The 27638-nt window shown below is 33.4% G+C and overlaps 1 protein-coding gene and 1 long non-coding RNA gene across 5 annotated transcripts in view; one reads left to right on the forward strand and one right to left on the reverse strand.

Annotated features, from left to right (window-relative positions):
* The window catches only part of MDGA2 (MAM domain containing glycosylphosphatidylinositol anchor 2), an 840045-nt gene that overhangs the window by 765624 nt on the left and 46783 nt on the right, over nucleotides 1-27638 (forward strand). The gene's annotated exons all lie outside the window — the stretch shown is intronic.
* The window catches only part of LOC103886221, a 52588-nt gene continuing 40563 nt past the window's right edge, over nucleotides 15614-27638 (reverse strand). For both annotated transcript variants that reach the window (XR_004185397.1, XR_004185396.1), the window contains 2 exons: nucleotides 23677-23774; nucleotides 15614-15700 (listed from right to left, as the gene is read on the reverse strand). This is a non-coding gene — a long non-coding RNA (uncharacterized LOC103886221). The remainder of the gene's footprint in view (nucleotides 15701-23676; nucleotides 23775-27638) is intronic.

Raw genomic sequence — 27638 nt, forward strand, 5'->3', positions numbered from 1 at the left:
ATTAAGATACATTGTAAATTGCATATTCTTATTCAGCCTGTTTAAGATTCTCAAAAAAGTGAAAGAGCTTTTCCTAGTGAACACATCCTGGCCTTTGATAATTACTGGAATCTTCTCTAAGTGCACACAGGCTACCGATACAGCAGACCATAGTGGATCATTCTCGATGTTTCTCTGGTTATCCCTCATTGAAAAAGGTCTGTAGGTAAATCTGAGCAAAACCGAAATCTATATGAACATTGTTCTACTCATTCTAAATTTGCTAATTTTCTTTAACAGAGAAGATACAAACAATAGCAGCAACAAAACAAATTAGCAGTTCTTTCTCCCTCAGTTTGTGGGCTTATTTCTTTTTTTCTTAACACAGCTAGTATTTTATAACCTTTCATATTTGGAGTATCTATAAGGATTCTTGACTTTACACCCTAATACACTTTTTAAAACTCCTTACTACATTGTTTAATCATTCACATTCACTTTTTTGTTATACATTCTTTGTAAAAATGTAAGAATCTATGACTAAATTTTCATTTGTAAAATTGTTTTCTTTAGGTAATGATTGTGCTATTTTCTGGTTATAGGTTTATTTGCAAAGATAAAGTCATAATTGTATCTTTAGTTTCTTACTTTCTTCCTCAGTTGTGTTTTCTTGGTGTCTCTGGGTAACTTCCCATTACTAGCTGTGTGTTTTAAATTCATAGAATTTACCCAACCCTTCTCATCATCCTCTTCCTTTACTCTTATGCACCTCAAATACTTTGTTTCCACTCAGTATCTGTGTTGTGGATGCAAATCAAATCCTTACCTATAAGCCAAATTTTAGAATTTAGAATTCCTCCCAAGAGAGATCCTGTTATTTAAGCCTTCTCTTTCTCATCCATATCTTGTACTCATTCGCAAACTACCCTCTGTAATATTTTTGTTAGGATTGCTGCACCATTTTCCAGTGACAAATTCTTCTTTTATTTTCCTTTCCTAACATGAACATCTCCAAATTCAATTTTTAATATTTTTATCATAAACTGGTGTATAACTCCCTGATATGCAGTGACACACATTTCTCAGTCATTGTATTGTTCCTTTTGAAAAATTAGTGAATTTTCTTCTACTCCTCTCCTTTAGAATAAATTATATATGTTTCCATATGTATATATAAATTTCCCTTTTCTATGTTTTTTAAAAATAATGAATTCCAGACACACTTGGCTTCCAATTCTAGCCAAAATAGCATCATATTTTTATAGCTACATAACCTTGAGCATGTTTCTGAACATATCTAAGCCTGGGTTTTTATCCTGTAAATTGAAGATTATACCTGTCAGGCAATTGGAGTATGAAGTGGATTATGTCCCCCACTTGTTCCACAGGCCAGGTACTCTTGTGCAGGGCACTCCTTGCACAAACAGTTATGGCAATTCTTATACTCAGCTGTCAGTGTTGTATACAGATTTTTTAAAAGAGTACATTTCATGAGCTGAGCGTGTCTAATATTTTTATTATTTGAGTTTTATTTAGTATACCCTATATTCTAAGCCTATGCATTATTTCAAGTCGTGGTTTTTACAAAACAATTTCTAGACCTTTTTTTATTATTATTATTATGTCTCATTTTCATTTCAAACCTATTGTCTTCTGTAAGGTCTGTGTTATTGATTCACATTTTTCTCTTCCACTTCAAGTGTTCATTTCAAGCCTTCTTGATTGGATCAGTAAGTCTGATAGTAATACTCTTCTTTCCAGGTTTTGTAAGAGGCATGCTATCCACTAGAGAAAGAAAACATATTTCTGGTGTAATAAATCATGGTGCAGAAAACAGATATTTCCCTTACTCAATTTTTGAAGCTAACTCTTTACCTGCTACTGTATACATTCTTTTCTGGACTCCTTTGTTCTTAGGATTGTCTTTTATATTTAGAAATAAGTCTTTTTTTCTAGGGTGCTTTTCATGATGCCATATTCTAATTGGTAATTTTACTCTTTCCATGGGAGAGAAAACTTTGATGTACGTTTCAGGGATGTCTCAATAAAGAGTAATGACTTTGCGCTATTCTGCCAATGTGAGTAAGATGGTGTGGTTTGCAGATGGAGTGTAAGAAGAGAAGGAGCATGTAGACACACACCTCTTTTTTTTCACAACTATAACCTCTGCACTGAACTATTGCATAAAACATCTCTACATGCAAAATGGTCCCAGCAAGCAACATTGCTTTTGAAGATTTACTTACAAACAAAAGTTTAGGATGATAAGGCAAAAGTATTCTAGATACAATACAATCGATGTAGTTCTTTTTAAAAAAATTCCTTTTTAATAACAGGAAACAAAGACATTAATGGAAATAGGTATATTTTTATATTATCTCAGAAAATTTAAATTTCTCCTTTACCAGGCATTGACATTTAAATATCGATATTATCTTAGGACACAATCAGATACTAACTTTTAAAAATCACCTTTGGAGAAAGAAATCAAAATCACTCTTGAATACTGAACTGTTTATTATTTTAATTAAGATTTTATATTACATGCATGTAGCCTTTTTCTTCTCCCAAACTATTTCAGAATCCTAAATCAACGAGCTTTTGAACATAGTAAACATAACTTAGATGGTTTAAATAAACTGAGTTAGGCATTGGCCTAAGCAATATACATTTTTAAATACATGGATTTCTGTCCTAATAACTGTAGTTCATGTCTTTTGCTAGAAGGCCAAATTTTATTCAAAGGATTATTGATTTATGTTAAATATTTTGTGATTTTAAAGTCTTATTATTTTAGGCAATATTTCTATTTTTAGCCTATACATGTAAATGATTTCTTCTATCCATGAAATACCTAGGTTATCTAGTACAAAATATCTCACCTCTTAATATCAAACATTGCCTTGATTACACAATGCATTTGTGTATGAGATGAAATCTGAAAACAAATTAGATTCTTTAAGACTAATAGCAAATTAAGTTCCTAAGCCTTTACCTTGTTTTTAATCCAGAAACCTTTAGAAACCTTATTAGTGATTCTTAAATTAAATAGGACTGAAAAAAACCATTGCTGTGTTATTAAACTCATAGATGTATGGGGTTGATAAATTGAACCCAGCATTCCCTGTTGGTTAAACTGTATGGTCTGTATTTAAATTTGATTAGGAAGATTGTCTCAGATTTCAGTATTGACTTACACAATTTTCTTATAAAATAATGCATTATATCTAGAAAAAAAGTACAGAAATCACTGCTTTAAGAAACTTAAAATGAGAACCAATATATAATGAGAAGCTAAAACATTAATTTGTGGAAAAAATTTTCTCAGAATCTTTGTGTCCTAACAAAGTTGTACTTTTTAGGCTCAGCTAAGCAATTGTTTAATCTCCTTAGACAGCTACTAACCTCCAATTATTTGCTTCATTTGTTGCTTAACAGGAAAGAGAAAAAGGTTATTTGAATGTCTACTTTCCTTGGTATCTAAGGAATTAAAAAACAAGGAAAATGTTTCTAAGTTATCTAAATATACCAAGCAACGTAAACATCATTTGACTTCATTTGAAATGTACACAATTACAATTTTAAATAATAAACAATTTTATACAGCTTCCTTTTTTATATTCAGCCATTGAAATACACAATGAGGTGACTTTTTGACTATATCTTTGGAAAGTAGGATATTTTATTTAAAAAAAAAATAACCTTAATTGACCCATTCCTGTCTTTTTAAGTCATGTTGTATTTAAAAATTTAGAATTATCATACTTATTTGCTCTCCCATTCAGTCAATAAAATTTTGATTAGATTAGTTATATGGTAATTTCCAGGAATTTAAAAATGGAGAAGTATTGTCCTCAGCGTCTTTTAAAAGTAAGTGGTATGGGTATAATACAAATAAACAAAGAGTACTATAGAAATCCATGGGGGCAGTTAGTACTGCCAGGTAGTGGGACAAGAGACAAGATCATTAAGGTGCAAACTTCATTTGTTTGTTAGTTTTATAAGTTTATTCCTCAACTTTCTTCTTAAATGGTGACCACTAGTAATCACTAATTACTAATAAAAAATTACTAAGCAAATACATGTGTTTGATACAATTGATTGTTGGATAACTTTATTACAAATTTAATTTTGGTCTTCAGTGGATGTGACTGTAACGGTTGAGCTGTTGCTTATTTCTCCTTTCAGCTAAAACATTTTTAAAAGTTATTGTAGTGAATAACTGTTTGCTTATTGTTGCTTGTTAAAGGCTTAATAGTGTTGTACAGTCTACAGGTGCTGAAAGAGAACGGTAGGATAAGACAAATGAAATTGGGATAACCTGTGTGCTTGACTTAACCCATTTAGATAGATTTTATTGCAAGAACTGTTTGGAGGAACATTTCATGCCAGTTCAGGAAAATCTGTGGAGATTTGATCATCTGGATTCTTTGTATAATCTTAAATCATGAATAAAATGACATCTTCCAATAGATTAATCTTATAATACCATACTGAGTATACTGAATGTTTTTACAATAGAGACAGGTACAACAGTTATGCACGTATTTGGGGTACGTACTGATGATTTAGATTAGAATAGTGAAAGGGGAGAAGAAGAAAAATTGAATTAAGAAAATGTTAAAATAGGCAGAACTTGAATTTTGACTTTGTTTTGAGGAACTATTTTGAAAAAGATAGTGACCTTATTTCTCTGATAATTCACTTTAACTTCTTTAGTGAATGCTCTGGAAAGCACTAAACATATAGAAATGAGAGAGAATGAAGGACTGAGAGAAATGTAGAGAAACCATTTTGTAAATGGTCTCTGTGGCTCTGGAAAAGAAATAAGCCATATGTCAGTTGTAAAAAGTAAAGTTTATCTTCATGTTCCAAATGAAGGACATTGGACATACTACTTCATTCCTGCCAACTAATTTTACAATGTGTTTATTAGAAGGGATATATAAATGATAAATTTGAGAGACCTGGCTGAGGGATTGACCCTTGATTGATGTAGAAGTTTCTGTAAAATAAGGGTACCTTGTCTTGTAAAACTCCAAGTACTTCCTGAGGATTTTCTCTGTTGCCTTTGTATAGATTTAATTCTGTTTAGAAATACGGTTTGAGAAAACTAATTAGGAATGTGGAGGAAACAAGCAACCTCAAAGACACTTAAAAGAGTGAAAGAAGGTTAAATTATTGACATAAATGAGATTTTTAATCAATGTTTACAAGTATTCCCATATTTCCAGATGTGGACTTGTTAGGCTGAAGTGACAGGGGAGCATAAACAGTTATCCAGATTAGAAACGTGCTACTAGAATTTGGGTGAATACTTTTTCTTCAATATACTAATTTATAAGTTGAAGCATTAGATATGAAACTGAAGGTAGCAAAAATTTAGGCATAAATTTTCCATCTGAAGACAGTAGTCATAGAATTTCCAGCAAAAACAAACTGAAAGGTAGAAAAATCTTATATTTGTATGGAAACTAAGAAGACAGTGTGTGAATGTGCATTTGTGTGTATGTTTGTATTACAAACAAAATTTTAAAATATGAAAATGCAAATTTGCTTATGAGCAAAATACAGCAGATCTTTGAATAATGTCATTTGTTTAAGGTCATATGGCTATAATGTTGATGATAAAAAAATTCAGTTCCTGGCTGGGACCACTGTCTGTATGGAGATTCCATGTTCTCTCTTATCTGTGGATTTCTCTGGTTTCCTTTCACATCCCAAAGATGTGCACATGAGGTGAATTGGCATGTCTAAATGAATCACTCCCAGTCTGAGTGAGAGTGGGGTGTGTCTGAGTGTTCCCTGCAATGGGACAGAGCCCTGTTCAGTGTTGGTTCCTGTCTTGTGCCCTGGCTGCTGGAATAAGCCCTGCCCCCACACCAGGAACCTCAACTGGAATAACTGGGAAATAATTATCTTCCTTTTTTGTATGAATATTTCTTAAATGTATGTATAGCTCACATTTATTTTATGTTTAATATTAGAAGTGTTTGGGGCTTTATTTAGAAGTTTGGTGATGTTTTTATTACCAGAACTATGCCATGGGATCTTAACACTTGTTTAGATATCAATTAACTTAAGGTAAAATTGGTTTCCTTATATGTCATTTCACTTAAACTTGCAGTTGATTTTGAATCTATCATCAGTTTAAATTGCTCCTTTTAAGTTTAATGATAAATGACTATTAGTTTAGCTTTATCATTTTCAGTTGCAGTTCAAGTTTCTTAAGTTATCTTGAAGTGTGGAGTCATCCACATTTTCCCATTACTTTTATACCAAAAATCTGATGGTTTTTTAACATTTAAAAGGTTTAACTAAAATAGCTGAAACAATATTTATCTTTGAATAATAAGTGTTTGACATGACAGATGTCAATAAAACTACATAACTAGTGCTGTACAACTACTCAATAATGGACTGCCATGTTTTCTCAGCTTCTGTTTTCTGTTTTAAAATGTTCAAGAAAGAAATGCAAAATATCACTGAGTGTTTAAGTTGCTTTATCAGACTTCAAGTTTTGGAAGCCATTTGTAAAAAGATGGAAGCAATAATGTAAGTAGAAATTTGAAGGTAATGGTTTAGATATCATAGGCATCACTTATCTTTTTTATTTAACTTTTAAGTTTAGGTGTACATGCGCAAGTTTGTTATATGGGTAAACTTGTGTCATGGGTGTTTGTTGTGAAGATTATTTCATCACCCAGGTATTAATCCTAGTACCCACTAGTTATTTTTCCTGATTCTCTTCCTCCGCCCAACCTACACCCTTCAATAGGCCCCAGTATGTGTTGTTCCCCTCTATGTGTCCATGTGTTCACATCATTTAGCTACCACTTATAACTGAGAACATATTGTATTTGGTTTTCTATTCCTGCATTTATTTGCTAAGGATAATACCCTCCGGCTCCATCCATGTCCCTGCAAAGGATATAATTGCATTCGTTTTTATGGCTGCATAGTATTCCTTGTGCATATGTACCACGTTTTGTTTATCCAGTCTACCACTGATGAACACTGATGGCCGAGACTATGGGTTTACTAGATACAGGATCATGTCATTAAGTCTGATAGTTTGACTTCTTTCCTACCTATTTGAATGTCCTCTATTTCTTTTTCTTGCCTGATTGCTCTGGCCAGAACTCCCATTATTATGTTGAATAAGATTGGTGAGAGAGGGCATCCTTGCCTTGTGCTGGTTTTCAAGGGGAATGTGTCCAGCTTTTGCCCATTCAGTATGATGTTGGCTGCAGTATTGTCATAGATGGCTCTTATTATTTTGAGGCATGAAGGGCCATAGGAACAGTTCCAAAGAAGTTAAACTTTACCTTGAAAAGTGGGGAGACACTGAAAGAGTCAAAAGAGAAAAGTCAAATACTCATGTTAATATGGTACTAAATTAATAGGCAACAAGCACGAAGTAAAAGCTGTTCTTTTTTTCAAATGAAATATAATGACCTGAATCTGATGCTGCACTGGAAATTCGAGAGAAATATATGTGGCAAAATCTGGAGGATTTGATGATTGAATGGAGGCTGGGGGAAGGGAGAGAGTAAAAAGGCAGGGATGAAAACAATGTTCACTATTTACATGCTTATTGTCTTTAGACAACCTTGTGTCAATTCATATAAATATTTGTCTCATTTCTATATATTGAGAACATATCCTTGGACATGATTGTTATATTAAAAATGAAAATTAACTGTCATTGAAATGGATGTTAGGCACAGGTTTCATGAAATATTTTCAAGGAAATGTAAAATTATAACATTTATAAACAAAATCTGAGGAAAGCTTCAAGTTAAAATATAAAAATATCTGCAATGTACTAATATTTCCATGAGGTTCGTTTGTTTTGTGTTCTAAAGATCTTAAGCTAAAATTTTTCCTTTAGAGTTCCATATCTTAGCAAAATGACACAATACAAAATTCATAGTTTTCTTATATTTAATAAGCAGTTTATCTGCTTAGATAAGCTAATTTTGAAGATATATGTGTTCATGCTATAATATAAGGTACTGCAATGATAGGTCATAATTTTTAAAAAGGAAGAATTTTTAAAAATAGTTTCAATTTAGATGTATTTTTTTCCTTTACAGTATCTCCTCTATAATTTTTAGATTACTCTTTCCTCATGTTAGAATCTATCTTAGCCAGGTGCGGTGGCTCACGCCTGTAATCCCAGCACTTTGGGAGGCCAAGGCAGGCGTATCACGCGCTCAGGAGATAGAGACCATCCTGGCTAACACAGTGAAACCCTGTCTCTACTAAAAATACAAAAAATTAGCCAAGGCGGAGCTTGCAGTGAGCTGAGATCGCGCCACTGCACTCCAGCCTGGCGCTGGAGCGAGACTCTGTCTCAAAAAAAAAAAAAAAAAAAGGAAGGTGTCTTAGTATCCCACTAATCTTAGTGAACTAGGTTAAGTGTTTCTAGGTATAGATACAAAATTATCTTTGGAATGTCAACTGTATTTTGGAGGGAGCATGTTGATGCATGTACCAGGTCTCAATTTCTCCTTTTGGAAAGGACATACAGTGCTTCTGCTCACACTTTATTCACCAAAGCAACCCCTTGACTTGATCTGAGGAAAACACAGGGAATATAAAATGTTCTTTGAACTTGCAAGAAATGAAAGAACCAAATACTTGTGAAGAGCTCAAATTACTACAAAGTTCTGCCTTTCTGAATAGCAGTATTTGATTGAATATATTAATAGTACGTTTGATTTTCTAAAAATATAACCTCAAAAAGATCTACTTTTTAAGTTTATTTGTAGAATACTAAAGGAATAAGAATAAAGATTTGATTCCTCTTTTGCAATTAAATGTATTATATTCTACTATGGGTAAATGGGATAAGAAGTGCACCGGAAAGAAAATATCCATGATATCATGAAGCTTATAGTTTGGTAGAGTAGAAAGCAGACAAAAAAGTAATGGATAGAAAGCAATTAATGCTATGCAACAAATAAAACAGACATAGAGGGAAAACTGGCATCGTTAACATTCATTCTGTGTGCCAAATGATTGAAAATTTGTGAAGGTGGCAGAAGCTGATCTTTACATTTCCCACATGTTCATTATTTTGGGACAATTTTCAAACCACCTGGGTGGAAAGTGGACTTATACTTCAATCTGGGGAAAGAAGGAATCTAATTTTGGATAATCAAGCACAATAATTAAAATGAAGCAATAACTTCTCTCATGTTCACTTGACATTTTACTTATTCTTAAAAACTATATGAGATAAGGTAAATTACCTAAAAATTTAGTGGCTACATTTAGAACCGCAAATTGTGTTCAGGAATAAGAAATTAAAAATCTAAAAATCTTCGGAGCTGGAATACAGTTTAAATCTATGTATTTTGAAGATGTGTTATGTCTGGGGGATATGTAAAAACCTGTGGACAATTTACAAGACAGATCACTTGGCACAGCAAACTCTTAACGAACGAGAACTTATGAAGATCTAGGAGGCATTGTCATGGAGGCAATTAGCCCTGCTTTAAAAGTGGTTAAGACTCCTAAATGTTTCAATCAATACTACATTTTCATGCTTACTTAAATAATTATTGTGAATTTTCTATTTCAATAATCACAATTTTTAAATAGGATAGAATAATCCTAAATAGTTCCAAAGAATTGATCCGTGATAAAATTTTCAAGGGAAGAGTTGTTCCAGTCAGCATATAAAGTACTAGGAAATCAAGAGCTAGAGTTTTAGCTCTTTCCATCCCCTTTCAGTCAGCCTACTCTAGCAAATAGCTTTTGTTTTACATTTTTAGCCTCTGAAATTTTGAAAGAGGTGTACACCACTCCAAATTGTTAGTTCCTATTTTATAATAAGCACCAGAAATTGTAATTTTAAGGATCATTTTGGTTTTATTTTTGATGTGTGATGATATATGTGACAGTTATTGTCTCTTTGTGGGCACTTATATCAATGTAACACAATGGTGCCTAAAACTCTTTTTGTTGCCTTTAAATTGGTATATAATATTCTAATTCCCAGGACAAAGACGTGCCTCTCATTCTGCACTAATGAGAAGACAGAAACAACCTTAACTATGTACTCAGGAAAAATTCCTACTTTGTGAAACTTTCCTTTTTATTTAGGAGAAATACAAATACTGTACACAAATAAACAGCTACTGTGATATCAGGTACTAATAATTTTTTTTTGAAGGAGTAGAAGACAATCAGATAATGGAAAAAGAGTGGCATTGCTATTGTATAAGATAGTGTGGTCACAGAATGCCTCTCTAAGGAGTTGGCATTTGAATAGAGACATGAATGATATGAAAAAAGGTGTCACAAAATAATTCAGCTAAGAAATGAGAGCAGCACATAAGTACGTCATAGGAAAATAAAAGCATCAGTAAATTATACATATGTAAATCAAATACATATATATAATATCTATTTCTGTAGGCACTATATCATCAAAAGTCTCTTGGACAAAATTTACAGTAGTATATTATGAGAATAATAGAGGTCTAAATTAAAAAATGTAGTGTGAATCTAATCATTAGAATAATATAGAGGTCAACAGGAGAGGATTGACATTTTGCAGATTAGAAGAGTGATCAGCAGATATTCTCAAATTGTTGGGATGAGAGGACCAATAGAACACTTGTTAGTGGGAGATGAAAATGCAAAATCCACAAATGATTTGCCAGAAAGCAAGACAAACAGGCCGGGTGCAGTGGCTCACGCCTGTAACCCCAGCACTTTGGGAGGCCGAGGCAGGAGGATCACCTGGGGTCAGGAGTTCAAGACCAGCCTGGCCAACATGGTAAAACCCCAGTCTCTACTAAAAATACAAAAATTAGCCAGGCATGGTGGCATGGGCCTGTAATCCCAGCTGCTTGGGAGGGTGAGACAGGAGAATTGCTTGAATCTGTGAGGCAGAGGTTGCAGTGAGCTGAGTTCATGCCACTGCACTCCACTCTGGGTGACAGAGCAAGACTCCGTCTCAAAAAAAAAAAAAAAAAAAAGTAAGCGAAGAATGCAATGTTGTAATTGAGATTGCTTAATGGGAGTCCATTGGTAATTAATCTGTGTATTGGCACATTTTCAATGTGCCATTAACTTTAAATAATGGCACATTTTGTCAGGGTGGGCAAAATGATTTCCTTCTGATCCAGAAAGACACATCTCTCTGTTGAGTAACTGACTCTACTATGGTTATACATCGTTTTAATAAATACTAGTCTAGACTGTGGGAATATTACAGTGATCCAAACAAAGAAAATTATCTCCCTTCATAGAGTTGTATTATAAAAGATACATTAACCTATTGTTAGTTATAAAGTACAAAGTTCTAGCTAACAGATGGCAAGTAAATATATGCTCCAATTTATATCAGCAATAGAACAGTGAAGTCTTACCAAATTTTAAACAGAACATGTGTGTAATCATATTTTTTAATTAATGGTTTTACTAGAAAGTGCCATGATAGGTTTTATTTTATAAAACAAGGAAATGACAAGGCTCAGTGTTTCTATCAATATCCAGGTTTATTTAGCATGTCCTAGGCACCTATTTACTCGCAAAAAGAAAGTACGATAATTCTGGTCCCAACTATTACTTCATATTTTAAATATTTTAGGACTATGAATTTAGTAGCACACAGTAAACTCTCAGTAAAATTATCATTATTATTATTATTTTAAGGACTCATCTCATTTTAAGCAAAGTAAGCTTAAGCACTCATTTTGGGGGTATATATTGTACAGATAAATGAATGAAATCATTTCAAAAGCAAGAAAAATGTCATTCCTTTCTGAAGTACATGTCCCTCTCTCCCTGCTTATTCTGTAGTACAGTATCTAGCACAGAGTGGCCTAATATGCAATATCAATACTAACTGTATAATATTAATACTAATTATATACTATTCATATATTATTGATGACTCTTTTATAGAATGACAACATGCCATTGTAAGTTTTGAAAATTTTATAAATTCCATTAATATAACACAATATTTCTATTTCAATTTTCAACAACTTTATCTATACAACTATGCATATTTTCAGTGCCCACTATATACCTGTTGACCCTCAGGGATTTATGTTTAATTTGGTAACTTTTACTACTTCCAACAAAGATTAACTATGGCTGCTCACCAAAGAGGAGATTTGTGGGGTTTTTTGTTTGTTTTAGTTATCTAATTTTCAAAGAATTCAACGAACATGATTTTTTTCTTTTTGTCATCATGAATTGAACTTTATGCCTATGAATATTTCATTTTTTCAGTCATGTAGATCATCAGTCACATTGATGCTCAAAGCATCTAGCAATATAGTAACTCTTTTACAATATTTTAGTAACATATTGGATACCCAGATAATAACTTGATAAATTTTAAGATTTAAGAAACATTACATAGTCTTTTTCAATCTGCTTGCATTCGCATGTATTTCAATATGTGCATTGTTTACTTTGCATATGCATAATACCACAAATTGGTATCAACAGTTATGTATGAGATAGTTTGCATGCAATCTCAAAATGACTTAAATAAAATTGTAAAATGGAATTTGGAAGCATAATGAATACACTTGCCAAGTGAAAAAAAAAAAAAAAAAGAAAGAAATTGTTTTACTTGTGCTCCTGCAGTGGTTAGTACTTATTTTGTCATAGGTTTCAATAAGTCTCAACTGCTTGAAAATAGCCTTTTCTGACCTTAAAATTGCACCATTACAAATTTCATTGACTATCTGAAATACTTTCTGTCCACATCTCCTCTTGTATGAAACGAGTTTTCCAGGACTCACTTTAAAGACTTAAGTTATCTTCTGGGAACTTAATAATGATATTGTGAGAATGAAATGAAATAAAAGATAATCATCTAGGTACAGAGAAGAGTCTTGTGCAACATTAAAAATTTGCCTGGTTGTCTGGTTTGAATAGGGCTGTCCCTGCATGTTCCATTACTTTTGTTTTGATAGAATGTGACTTCCATATCCTTTCTCATAGTTACAGAGATTCCCATTTATTTCCATTGGTTCCACATAGACTATCCTGATAATACAACTTCAGAAACTGGAGGTAGCTTTCTAATGGAACAAGTGTGAATTTTCTAAGAAACAAGGATGTTGAGAGCCTGAAGTTGGATATGTCAAAAGAGAACTCACCTGAGTTCGGAGTTTCTAGTGAAGGTTCATCTTAGGAATTTAAGGATTAAGAACTATATAAGTTTTCATTATTTATGGGCCTCTACTTCTTTAAATGTAAACATGTGGCTATGAACACTGAAACACATTAGCTTGTGTGGTACAGACATAAAAATGTTTGATAAAAATAAATGACTTTGGTATGAATTTTCTCAAACATTCTTAGTACATTTGAACAATCACAAGTAATGAGCAACCCTTTTTGGGTTGCTCACAGGTGGAGTATATTAGGCACATAAAAGTACTTAGCCTCTTCAAAGCTCTGGATAGCTACATATTCTTTTGTAGATTAGACCCAATTTTGACCCAATTTTCCTAATTAGCACTTCTGCTATTAATGCCAGTATCGATAATAATGGCCATACGAATTGTAATTTCTTTTTATTATTATTAGTATACTTTAAGTTCTAGGGTACATGTGCACAATGTGCAGGTTTGTTACATATGTGTACATGTGCCATGTTGGTGTGCTGCACCCATTAACTGGTCATTTACATTAGGTATATCTCCTAATGCTATCCCTCCGCCCCTGCCCCTCCCCACAATAGGACCCAGTGTGTGATGTTCCCCTTCCCATGTCCAAGTGATCGCATTGTTCAATTCCCACCTATGAGTGAGAACATGTGGTATTTGGTTTTCTGTTCTGTGATAGTTTGCTGAGAATGATGGTTTCCAGCTGCTTCCATGTCCCTACAAAGGACATGAACTCATCCTTTTTTATGGCTACATAGTATTCCATGGTGTATATGTGCCATATTTTCTTAATCCAGTCTGTCACTGATGGACATTTGGGTTGATTCCAAGTCTTTGCTATTGTGAATAGTGCCGCAATAAACATACATGTGAATGTGTCTTTATAGCAGCATGACTTATAATCCTTTGGGTATATCCCCAGTAATGGGATGGCTGGGTCAAATGGTATTTCTAGTTCTAGATCCTTGAGGAATCGCCACACTGTTTTCCACAATGGTTGAACTAGTTTACAGACCCACCGACAGTGTAAAAGTGTTCCTATTTCTCCACATCCTCTCCAGCACCTGTTGTTTACAAATTGTAATTTCTTAATCAAATATTTAAAATAAAATAGGCTTTTTTTTTTTTTCTTTTTTGAGATGGAGTCTCCCTCTCTCTTGCAGGCAGATCTTGGTTCACTGCAACCTCTGCATTCTGAGTTCCTGCGATTCTCCTGCCTCAACCTCCTGAGTAGCTGGGATTACAGGCACATGCCACCAGGCCCAGCTAATTTTTAATTTTTTATATTTATAGTAGAGATGGGTTTTCACCATGTTGGCCAGGCTGGTCTTGAACTCCTGACCTCAAGTGATCCGCCTGCCTCGGCCTCCCAAAGTGCTGAGATTACAGGTGTGAGCCACCATGCCTGGCCCAAAATTGGCCATTTTTATATGTCTTCCTTTCAGTAACAAATGGATACATTGAAAACACCCTTGTTTATAAAGCAATTCTAATTGATTCAGCATGGTTTAAAAATCTTCTTCCTTTTTAGATGATAATTTCATAGTATGATCTGGATTTGACAATTCAAATTTGATGAACACACAGAAAGCATGAATACATTGTTATATATTAAGGTATTCGATTTTATTTCAACTTGAAAAAACTGTTGCTTGGAAACCAGGCTATCATAATAAATAACACAGTCATGTTCAGTAAATGGTCAAAGCCACAAACCAAGATAAAGTAAGAACTTTTTGCCATAGAGTAAAACAGGCATTCCAGTATACCACATATTACAAATAATGTAACCAGCATATATATTAGACTAATATTAACTTCAACTGGAATTTTTGGAGAAAAATTAAATTATATTGACGATCTATAATAAATAGAAATATAATAATTAATTATAGAGCAATGGCTCTGTAATAAAGATGAAAAGGGGAAATGATTTCATCTATTTGAAATAGAATGACATTCTCCAAAGTCAAGTATAGGATTAGATATTTTGATTAAGATTCTAACATAAGACTTCTAAATCATCCAAATAAAATTTATTGTTTTGAGGTAATAAAAAGTCAAGGTGTATAAGTAACTGTCATTCTTACATTCTTACCTATAAAGGTTACACTAGACTAATTCTGCCCTAACAATAAAATTAAAAGAATGTGTTTCTTGACATGACACGACTCCATAACCCCTTCTGTTAAAATATATTCTAAAAGGGAGATTATTGTTGCAGAATTTCTGTTCCTTAGTTCAGCTAAATCTGGGTTCTTGTGTCACAACCAGGAAAAGTTAGGCATGCAGACACATTGAAAGGTGACGGGAACGGAATTTATTGGACGAAAAGGAAAAAACAAAACAACAACAACAGAAAACTCTTAGCAAAATGAGAGGGGTTCCTGCCAGCGCTCCCATCTCACAGATGGAATAACAGGCCACAGCACAGGAACTGAAGAGGCGAGGCTCCTCCCTGCTGCACATGACTCAAACTTCCCGTGGCTCCAACCCATTCTTGCAGTGTGTAGGGCGGTGCGAGATTCTCTGGGGCCCTCCCCCTTGTTTGCTTCCTGCATCTATCACTAGGTTATAAAATAAAGAAAAGAAACACTGATTAATCTGTATATTTAACTAGGTCTATGTATTCCTGGTGCCTTAGAAATTATAGCAAATGAAGCATTGTCACATTAACTAGTGTAAATCTTCAGAAAATGCTTATATTCTCTACCATAAAATTCTAGATGGCATTACCTTGAACATAAAGCAGATTCTTAGACATTATTAATTGAGAGTGTGAAAATATCATGGCCATATATGAAGCAATAAAAGTAGACAAATAGTGAGAAGGAACTCATTGTAGTCCTTGTATTATATACATTCAGCGTCAATACAATGCTATGCTTACCTTATTTCAGTTGCTTAAAAAACAAAACAAAACCTTAGTTATAGAAAATTTCTCTTAGCATAGAAAAGAAAGCAAATATTTTGGAAGGAAATAAGATTTTTATTCTTCAAAGAGTATAATTTCTGTGTATTCAAATATATGCTGGAAAGGTATAAAACCGTATTTGGGAAAAGAAAAAAGGTACCTACTGTATATAGTTCTTCCCTGGAGTAAGGGAGGGAGGAGACAGGTTTAAGAAAAGATAGAATGTGGGTTCCATACATCTGCAAAGTTGTATTTATTTTGAAAAGAGCTCTGAGGCAAATATCCAGTTCCACTAATTACCACTTATGTTAACATTGGGAAGTAAACAAAAATAGTAATAACAATTTAAATGCAAACACTTTCAAAATTGAGGTCATGGTGCTACTGTTGAAAAAAATCAACTAAACTAAAAATAGACGTATTTATATAAAGACATTTACACTTATTCTACAGCGGCATATGGTTTGCATAAAACTCTTTCTTGTAAAACAAGGAGAAAATGAGGGCAAATAATCAGTCATGCTTTTATATCCCTAAAAGGGAGGGAACAAGAAAGAGGGGTTCATCGGTGACAACTGCATTTAAACCTAGTGGCATCTGGATATACCTTATGAAGTAATTGCTTAAAAGTCATCCTCATTCCCAAGCAATATTCTTCATGGTGATGAATAATTAAGATCTCCACACAAGCCACAGTTCTTTCTGAGTCTCCTTTCAGACTTGGCCATAGCTTTTCTTTTCTTCTTCTTTTTTTTTTTTTTTTTTTTTTTTTGAGACGAGTCTCGCTGTGTCGCCCAGGCTGGAGGGCAGTGGCAGGGTCCCCGCTCACTGCAAGCTCCCGCCTCCCGGGTTCACGCCATTCTCGTGCCTCAGCCTCCGGAGTAGCTGGGACTACAGGCGACCGCTACCACACCCGGATAATTTTTTGTATTTTTGGTGGAGACGGGGTTTCACCGGGTTAGCCAGGAGGGTCTTGATCTCCTGACCTTGTGATCTGTCCGCATTGGCCTCCTAAAGTGCTGGGATTACAGGCGTGAGCCACCGCGCCCGGCGGCCATAGCTTTTCAATTAAGATTGCTATGGCAATATGGTTCAGAGAATGCTCAGTTTTGGTCACAGGCTCAGCTCACCATCCTTAAGCCTTAGCAGTGAGCCTCGGTTATTAAGGGAAAGGAAAAGGTTTGAACAAGGCTTTCCAGAGTGGTTGAGAAATGTGGAGAGCATTATAGGTTAATTAAATTGCTTTTACAATTGCATAAAAACATGGAATAAGATATTTTTCTCATTTTATTTTCTGCATTATCCTCAGTGCCTGGTACTATTTGGCACATAGTGGTTGTACAGTAAGTATTTACTGAATAAATGAATAAATACATGTGGGATAGTTTCGCTGAATATTTATTCTAGGTTTGATTTTCTTCTCCTTTAATATTGCTCCATTGTCTCTTGTATGCAAGATGCTAGGAAGAAGCATGCGAATCCGATTTTCCATCCTTTGTGCTTGAATACTCATGCTTATTAGATTTTCCAATAGTTTCTATTTCTTTGATATTCTTAAAATTTACTATAACAAGCTTGTGTGTAAGTATTCATGTGTGTCATTTGTGTATCTTTTTCTCACCTTTACATATCCCCTTCAGTACTTTAAAAGCCTTTTCAATAAGGAGTGTATTTTTTTTCTTTGTAAAAAACATTTATTCTGAAATAATTACATATTCACAGGAAGTTACATAGAAATGTACAGGAAAGTTCCATGAAACCCTCCCCCACTATGCCCACTTCAAGCCAGAATCCTACACAAACATAAGTACGTTATGAAAACCAAGAAACTGGCATTGGTACAATCCATGAAATTTAATCAGAGTTCATCCATTGTACATGCATGTACTCATTTGTTTGTGCATGTGTGTTTGCATGTGTGTAGCTTTGTGTAACCATAACGCAAACAAGATACCCAACTGTATCATCACCATAAGACTCCCTCATCTTACTCTTTTATATCTACGCTTATCCCTGGAAACCACTAATATCCTCCTCATCTCTATAATTGTATTATTCCACAGTTGTTACATAAATGGAATTATGCAATACTTATTTGTTTGAAATTAACTTTTCTATTTAGTGTAATTTCCTTCAGATTTATCCAACTTGTTGATGTATCAGTAGTTCATTCTTTCCATGGTTGAGTAGTATTCTAATGGTATGGATGTCCTACAGTTTGTTTAATAATTCTTTCTTTAAAATACATTTGGGTGGTTCAAGTTTTTAGCTATTAACAATAAAGGTACTACAAGCATTCATGTACAAGTTCCTCTGTGAAAATAAATACTTGTTTTACTGGGATAAATGCCCAACAATGCAGTTGCTGAGTGGTGTAGTAAGTCCATTTTTAGTTTTAAAGAAACTGCCAAACTTTTATGAAGTGGTTTTATTCTTTACATTCCCACCAGAAATACATGAGTGAGTCACTTTCTGTATATGCTTATCAGGATTTGTTGTTTTCACTATTTTCATCTCAGCCATCCTGATAGGTGTGTAGTCATATCATATTTAGTCTTAATTTGTATTTCTCTAATGGCCAATGATACTTCAGATGTTTATTTTCCATCTGTATATCTTCTTCAGAGAAATGTCTGTGCATGTCTTTTGCCCACTTTTAAAAAATATGAGGTAATATCCTAGAAAATTGTACCATTGTATTTTCAAGTAGTGACTACTTTAAGTTTATTTTTTTCTTTTCTAAGTATATATGGATATTGACACATTTCTTTCCTACATATTTCTTGACTTCTTTTATAATTTTTAAACCATACTGATACTCTCCTGATGCCTTCTGAGAGCATTGTTTGACATAATCTGGTTCAAAACCTTCTCTTAAGTTAGATCTATTGTGCAATTCAGCCTATCTGTTGGGTTCTTTATTGCAATTAGTATTGCAGTACCCAGTATTTCTCAAAGGTGTTAAAGCTATATTTTTGCCAAGTAACAACTTACAATATCACTTCTGTTTCCTTGAGAATAGTTTTGTTAATTTAAAATTTTTATCTTACATTTGGGTTAAAAAATTAACATTAATTGCATCCTCAGCTGGTCTAGGTTTTTTTTTTTTTTTTTTTCCTATCATTATTTATCATGGTTGAGCTTTTCTGTGAGCCCCAAATTCTTGGTGAGTGCATATTCTTTTGGTGAGCATAGAGTCTTTTGCCCATGTCAATTGTCTTGGGCAGTAATATATTTCTGTGAGATAAGCTAAAGCTCAAATCGTAACTTCTTTCTAACCACCTGAGTTCGAGAATCAAACAGAAAGTGAACGGTACAAATGATTCATCTCAGAGCATAGCCTTTGGCATTGCAGACTGGACTTGACTCCTCTCCATACATTATTATAGCTCTCAGGGAAATTTCTTGTACTTCTGCTTTGAAAAGCTCCTTCACATGTAATCATTTTGGGGAAAAAAGGGTGGGGAGGAGAGAAAATACTGAGGTTGCCAGTTTGGTACAAATTTTATCTACTCCTGACCTATTACCTGGTATGATTAATTTTTGTTTTCTCAGAGGAAAAATCTTCAGTAATGACAGACTTATAAAAATGATGTGGTGTGGGACAAAAGAAATAAAATATAATATGCCACCCTATTTCCTGTTTGTGACATAATCCCCTTTCCATTAGGGGCTGCAATTTTCCCCTTAGGTTCAGAAATCTCCCTCTAATTTTATGGTGTCTCCAAGGTTGAGTTTGGGGAGAGGCACAGATTCTGTTAGTTTTTTTGTTTGTTTGTTTATTTTTTAATTGAGAACTGCAGTGTGGACAATTAAATAATTTATTTGCTTATCCTAAGCTAATATTTTATACTGTTTCATTATTTTTGTTGATGCCATCTATATGATTGAAAAGATTGACACCCTTTGTTCTTAGTCAGTTGTCTGACCTTAATGAAATATTTCATTTTCCTGCAAACCTCACATCCTATCCAGTCTTGTAGTCTTGTCCTGGAGTAAATAAATCTCTTTTTTCCCTAACTTCCTTTCTTTGGTTGTTTTCTTTAAAGGAGCCAATACACAATATGTGATTGCCATAATACTTCAAATTATTTGTCAAGTACCAAAGAACATGTTGATGAATGAAGTTGTCAGAGTTTTAATGTTACCTCCCTAGACCTCTTTATTTGAAAAACCTATACTTGGATACCTCAGTGGCCTCCCAAACTTAATGCTTCTATATTCTAACCTATTCTGTCTCAAACCTTGTCCTCCTTTTGTGATCCCCATTAGACTGAATGGCCATTATCTGTCCCATTGCTCAAGCCAGCAAGAAAATGTACCTTGACACCTTTCTCTATTTTATTCTCTATATCCAATTCATCAATAATTTCTACCAATTTTATTTTTCAATATTCTTCAAATCCTTCAACCCTTATTCGTATCTACCACCATCACTAACTTCAATCTCTTACCAGAGAAATTACCAGATTATCTTCCAAAATAAACTCTTGACCTCCAAATTGTTTTCCATTTATATTTTATATTTTTAATTGCTAATATTTTCTTATTGATTATACAGACCCTGTATATATTAAGAAAGATTATGTCATATGTTTTGGAAATAGTCCTCCATGCATTTATCTTTTCATTTATTTATTTTTATTTGTCATATTTTTACATTTTTATGCAATATTTCCATTGTGTGGTCCCTGAATTTCAGATCCTCTTAGAAAACATAGTGCACTCAAAGATCTAAAAACATTCTCAAATATTTACTTGTAACACTTTATAGTTTCATTGTTTACTTTTAAATTAGGATCTATCTATCATTTATATTGGTGAATTTTCCAATTTCCAAAAATAGATAAAGATTATTACTATTCCTAAGCAAGGTCATATCTCCATGTTTTTCATATTATATGTTCCCAGATTATTATTATATATTTTGAGTGATAATTAAATTAATTGCTCACTGCACTCTTTCTGCACACGTACCAATTGCAACCAAGTAATTTTAATCATAATGGTAGTAAGAATAGAAGATGTTGTTTCATTAGCTAACACTTATATAATGCTTACTTTCTGTTAAACATTTTTAAGGGCTTTATATATATTAATTCTTCTAATCCTCAGAATAACTCAATGAGGCAAGTATAGGTTACACTTTAACATATAAGGAGAACAAAGACTGTCTAATTTGTTTAAGTAATAGGCTCTCAACAGATGGCTTTCAGTGACTGAATCAATCTATGATATTGTGCAACATTTTCCATTAAAATAGAATGTTGTAGTTATTTGCCATTCAAAATATCAAATGACCTTAATGTACATCTTCGTATAAGACATTGAGTGTCTCTCCGACTGTTAATTTCCTAAAGCAATGCATTAAGAAATCTTTGATGATTAAAAAACATTTTTCTAGAAACTGACAGGAATATACAGTACAAATATGAGGATGATATTAAGTTAAAATAATATTTAAACAGGCATATTTCAGTTGAGAGTGATACTAGATTAGATGCTTAGTAAATGTAAGTATGTTAGTAGAGAACAATAATGTAAATATGGATTTCATATAGGAATAAATATGGATATCACATTAGGGCTTTCTGAAAAACATTTAAAATATGTATTCTAAATTGTCATTGGTTGGTTCAATTATCAATTTACTTTGTGCCATTTGGGAGGCATGTTTAAGAACCCTACTGGATATATCACTATTTCAATAGTTACTACTGAAAAGATGTAGAGGCCTCACACAGCACCTCCACTTACATGTCATTGGCCAGGACTAGGTCATATGACCACACCTAATTTAGAGGAATGCTCAGAAATACAGCACTGCTAAAAATTGTTAATGAGTAAGTGGACTGGGAAAAGATTAGCAAGTAGCATTTCTTGTCATAATGTCCTATATATTCATTAAGAAAAAGTTATTATGTTTCATTGGCCATAAAATCACTAAAAACAATATTTCATTTCAGGTAATTTTAAATTTTGAATTTTCTAAGACTCAGGTAAAATGTATAGAGAGCTTAAAATTATATTAAATTATGTTTGAATATGCTTTAGATAACATCCTCATGCTCATGTCTGTTCTACCTTACACTCCCAATTTTAATGCTCATATTAAAATTGGGATTACAAATATCAAATATATAATATATAATATAAAAAGAGCTTACTCTGCTTGGTCCTTCATTACTTTTATCATGCCAACATAAGTTAGATGATTTTAAATGAATGAATAAATGTATCAGTTAATGTTGTACAATTTCTATGAGAAGAAACTATTACTGACATTTTAAATCCAAAGCGTAGTAAGTGATGCTAATCTCTATTTATACATTTGTATGAGTATTCACAACAAGAAGCATTGCCTGTTTTTCTTACTTTTGTTCTATGTCTATAATTTTAGGACACTTTGAGAATTAAATTGTTTTATCATTGTCAATAATTGAATTAAAGCTACAGTACATCAGTATGTTTAAATATATATATCAATATGCTCTACTGTATAAAGTCTATGAAAATATTTTAACCGAAATGACTGCCCAAATGGATATTTAAGTGATATCAAGCTAAAATAGCCTAACAAAACTTAGAAAATATCCATGATGACATTATACATTTTAACCCAGTTAAAGTGAATCAAAGTGGTATCATACCTATTACTATAAATAATTTTACAAAAGAGCAATTACTCAAATAGTTTAAGCAGGGGAGTAAGATTGAACTTTAGTAGCAATGCATACTATGGACAGTAATCGGTACTCACCAGAAGCCAAGAACTTCACTTGAAAGACTGTTAAAGGAAATTATCAACGACACACAGAAGGGACAAGCGGCATTGCAGAATCAAAATATAAGACTATTAACATAGCAGTACTAAAATATCCTGTAGGTTTATTGAAATATACCTATTCTTTTTTTTTTTTTGAGATGGGGTCTCGCTCTGTCGGCCAGGCTGGAGTGCAGTGGCCCAATCTCGGCTCACTGCAACCTCCGCCTCCCGGGTTCAAGCTAATTCTCCTGCATCAGCCTCCCGAGTACCTGGGATTGCAGGCACCCGCCACCACGCCAGGCTAATTTTTGTATTTTAATAGAGACGGGGTTTCACCATATTAGCCTGGGTAATCTTGAACTCCTGACCTCAGGTGATCCACCCGCCTCGGCCTCCCAAAGTGCTGGGATTACAGGCATGAGCCACCTTGCCTGGCCAACCTAGTTATTCTTAAAAATAATTGAAGGAAGTGATTATGATTCCCCTTATATAAAATAGATACTGTGTTAGTCCTTTCACATGCTTCTATGAGGAAATACCTGAGACTGGGTAATTTATAAAGGAGAAAAGTGCCTTGCAAAGGGGTAAAAGCCTTTTATAAAACCATCAGATCTTGTCAGAACTCACTCACTATCACGAGAACAGCAGTATGGGGGTAACTGCCCCCCGATTCAATTACCTCCCACTGGGTTCCTCCCACACCACGTGAAGATTATGAGAACTACAATTCAAGATGAGATTTGGGTGGGGACACAGCCAAACCATATCTGATACCAAGATGAATAAAAACTAAAAAAAAATCCCTAATTATTAATTTATTCCTACCTCCTAGAAATTTTTTTAGTAGTCCTTAGAAAACCTACCTGATGAAGAAAGATGCTGACTGAGCTGCTTAATTCCAATTTATCAGGGTTGAAATCTATAACAAATGAATTTTTAGGTTGAGGTGTCCTTTCACCTGCTGATCCAAGCATGACAAGAAAATAATTAGAATGTGTTTTTTTCCAAACTTGATAGGAAGCAAGTTTTTCTTTCATAATAATTTATCAGAACCTGCTAAAGAATGATTATTTTTACTGTTACACATGGTCTCTTGGGTGGTTTTCAATGTTGTTTTGCTTTAACAGATGGAAGTAATAAATACATGGTAGGGGGATATGTCAGTAATACATATAAATTCTTTCCTGAGGCAGTATGAAATACCCTGTCATTTGATGATTTATGTAACAGTTCAGAATACAAACTCAGCACAACCAACGCACACATTCACTGGAGTCTCTAAATAAAATGGAAAGCGGAATCCGAATTCACTTTAACTGCCATGTCTCACAAAATCAAAAGCTTTTTGTATGACTAACCCTTGTCCTAAAGATAAAAGCTAGATTTATTATCTTCCTCTGTCGCCCCTTGCTATGTAATTGAGTTCAACATAATTAGGCATTTCCAATGGTGAAAAAAAAATTTATAAATTTCTAAGGGAATGTAAATACAGCGCATATTTGTCAGGAAAACCTGTGAAAGCAACACATTTGATATAAGAAGAAGAAATGGAGAATAGTGATTAAGAGAGTAGCCTTGAAATTGGACAATATTGGGTAATAATTCTATATTATCTTCTGCTTCTTAGCAACTGTATGACCTGGGAAAGTTTATTGGTTTAATCCACTTCTTCAGCTGAGGAAATAAAGATAATAATACTAACCTCAATAGATTTTTATAAGATTTAAATTAAAATAATGTGTAAAATATTTAGCAAAATATTTGGCAATAGTGAGTCCTCAAAAATATTATAGTTACTACTTTTTTGTTTTTCTTAGTAAACAAAAATACTTTAGTTGAGTAGTTTCAACTGTCACCCCAAACTGCAATTCTAAAAATTGTGGAAAATGAATGAAATGTGCCATTAAAGGGGCCAGCCTTTCTGATGTCTGGTGGTGGAATTAAGGGACATATATATAGAAGTCTAAAAAAATTTATAAAATATCCATGGTGACATTATAAATTTCATATTTAGGCACCCTACTGATGGAAATCACAGTGAATTTAAGGGAGACTGACAGTACAATTTGTACTAAAAACACAGGAGATAATGTTTAAAATAGCTCAATCTCTTTGATTACATTTTTTAATTCCTATGTAAAGAATAATGTAGTTGTCAAAGTTGTTTTTAGAAATTTGTAGTATTAAAATGTGAATGTACTGTCAATAATTTTTAAATTTCTATTTTTTAACTGTACATTTTTAAGGTATACAACATGATGTTTTGATATAAATATACATAATAAAATGATTACTACAGTCTTGCAAATCAACGTATTCATTATCTTATATAGTTCTCTTTTGTTTGTCCATATGTGGGTGTATGTGGTACGAGTACCTAAAATTGACTCTCTTAGCAAATTTATACTATGTAATACTATTAACTGTGGTCCTTATGTTCTGTGATAAATCTCTATCCTTATTTATCCTACATAACTGAACGTTGTACCCTTTGGCCTCCATCTCTCAATTTTCCTCACACTTACACCCCTGGTAGCCACTTTTCCATGTTCTATTTTTGTGTATGTGAGTTTTTGTTTTGTTTTGTTTTGTTTTAGATTCCACATATCAGTGATATTGTGCACTCTATTTCTTTCTGGGTCTGCTTTATTTTACTTAGCTTAATTCTTCAAGGTCCGTCCTGCTGTTGCAAATAGCGGTACCTTGTTTTTTTTTTAAGCTGAGTAATATTCAATTGTGTAATCTGAAATTTCTTTATCCATTCATTCATTCATGGACATTGATGTTGTTTCCATATCTTGGCTATTGTGCATAATGCTGCAATGAACCTGGGTGTGCAGTTGTCTTTATAAGTTGGTGATTCCTTCTGGGTAGGTATCTAGAAAAGAGATTTCTGGGTCATATGGTAGTTCGATTTTTAACTTTTTGTTTTGTTTTGTTTTGTTTTTGTTTTTTGTTTTTTTTGAGACGGAGTCTTGCTCTGTCACCCAGGCTGGAGTGCAGTGGCCGGATCTCAGCTCACTGCAAGCTCCGCCTCCCGGGCTTACGCCATTCTCCTGCCTCAGCCTCCCGAGTAGCTGGGACCACAGGCGCCCGCCACCTCGCCCGGCTAGTTTTTTGTATTTTTTAGTAGAGACGGGGTTTCACCGTGTTAGCCAGGATGGTCTCGATCTCCTGACCTCGTGATCCGCCCGTCTCGGCCTCCCAAAGTGCTGGGATTACAGGCTTGAGCTACCGCGCCCGGCCCGATTTTTAACTTTTTAAAGACGCTTCATACTGGTTTTCACAATGGCTGAACCAGTCTACGTACCCATTAATAGTGTAGAAGTTTCGTTTATCTCCAAACCCTTGCCAATACTTCTTATCTCATCTTTGTTATAATAGTTATGCCAACAGATGTAAGATGATATTTCATTTTGGTTTTGATTTCCATTTTTATGATGATTAGTAATATTGAGCACCTTTTCATCTACCTGTTGACCATTTTACTTCTTCTTTAAGGAAATATCTTTTGTCTTTTGCTTATTTTTGCAGGGTCAGATTATTTGTTTTTTTGCTGTCGATCTGCATGAGTTAATTACATAGTTTGGACATTAAACCTTTATCTGATAATGCGGTTCACATATGATTTTTACAGTTCATTGCTAGCTTTGCATTTTGTTAATTGTTCCCTTTGTTGTACTGAAGCTTTTTAGTTTGATGTAGTCCCAATTGTTTATTTTTTATTTTGCTGCTTATGCCTTTGGTTGAATATCCAAAAAATTCTTGTCAGAGCCAATATCAAGGAGCTTCCACCCCTTTTTCTTCTAGGATTATATAGCTTCAGGTCTTATGCAAAGATCTTTAATCCATTTTGAGTTAATCCGTGTATGCTGTAAGATAAGAGCCAGTTTCATTCTTTTGCATTGGATATTCATTTTCCCACACTATTTACTGAAGAGGCTATTCTCTCTTCATTGGGTCTTCCTGGTGGACTTGTCAAAAATTTGTTGACTGTATATGCTTAAGTTTATTTCTAGGCTCTCTGTTCCATTTGTCTGTATATCTGTTTTTATGCTAGTCCAATATTGTTTTGATTACTATTGCTTTGTGAATACATTTTTATATTATTTTCTTTAAAAAGCTTATTTTAAAAACATTTTTAATAAAGTCACTTGTATCTTAAGGATTGATGTTTTCTATGTTTTCTATGGCTCATTTCCCCACAGATGAGGGTATGTTAATCTGACTGTGACCAAAGTGGCTATTATGAGCCAGAATGTCTCATATTAACTTCTACTACATAACACATTTACTTCTGTAAGTTTAGATAGGAAACTTGCAAAAGTTCAAATATCATTTCATTTTTAAGTCTTAAAATATTTGTTATGATATTTATTATAAGTATTATAAAGCAAGTCTCATCATTTTAAAAAATCCAATAATAAGGAAATGCTTTGGTGATTAAACTGTAGTTACTAGAATCCTATATATGTGCTAGATTTTAAATAATAATAATCTATTCTTTTAGAAACTAAAATAAAAAATTATTTAATTTATCTAAATTTCACCTTCTTATGTCCTATTCATTAAATGTCAAATCTTTTAAACTCTACCAAATCATGAATATAAACAGTATTAGTCAATATAATTTACTTAATCATGATTATAATTCATTATTAAACGTACTGCTAACTATATAAAACAGGAAATAAATTATATTAATATAACATGATAAATATGCTCTGCAAGTTAAAAACATTAATCATTCCCTAAGGTAAGTGTTAGCAATTACCTTTCAAATATTACAAAGGGGCAAGAATAAGAAAGGCTAACAAGATTCATT

The sequence above is a fragment of the Papio anubis genome, chromosome 7 (genome assembly GCF_008728515.1).
Source record: "Papio anubis isolate 15944 chromosome 7, Panubis1.0, whole genome shotgun sequence".
Classification (NCBI taxonomy): Eukaryota; Metazoa; Chordata; class Mammalia; order Primates; family Cercopithecidae; genus Papio; species Papio anubis.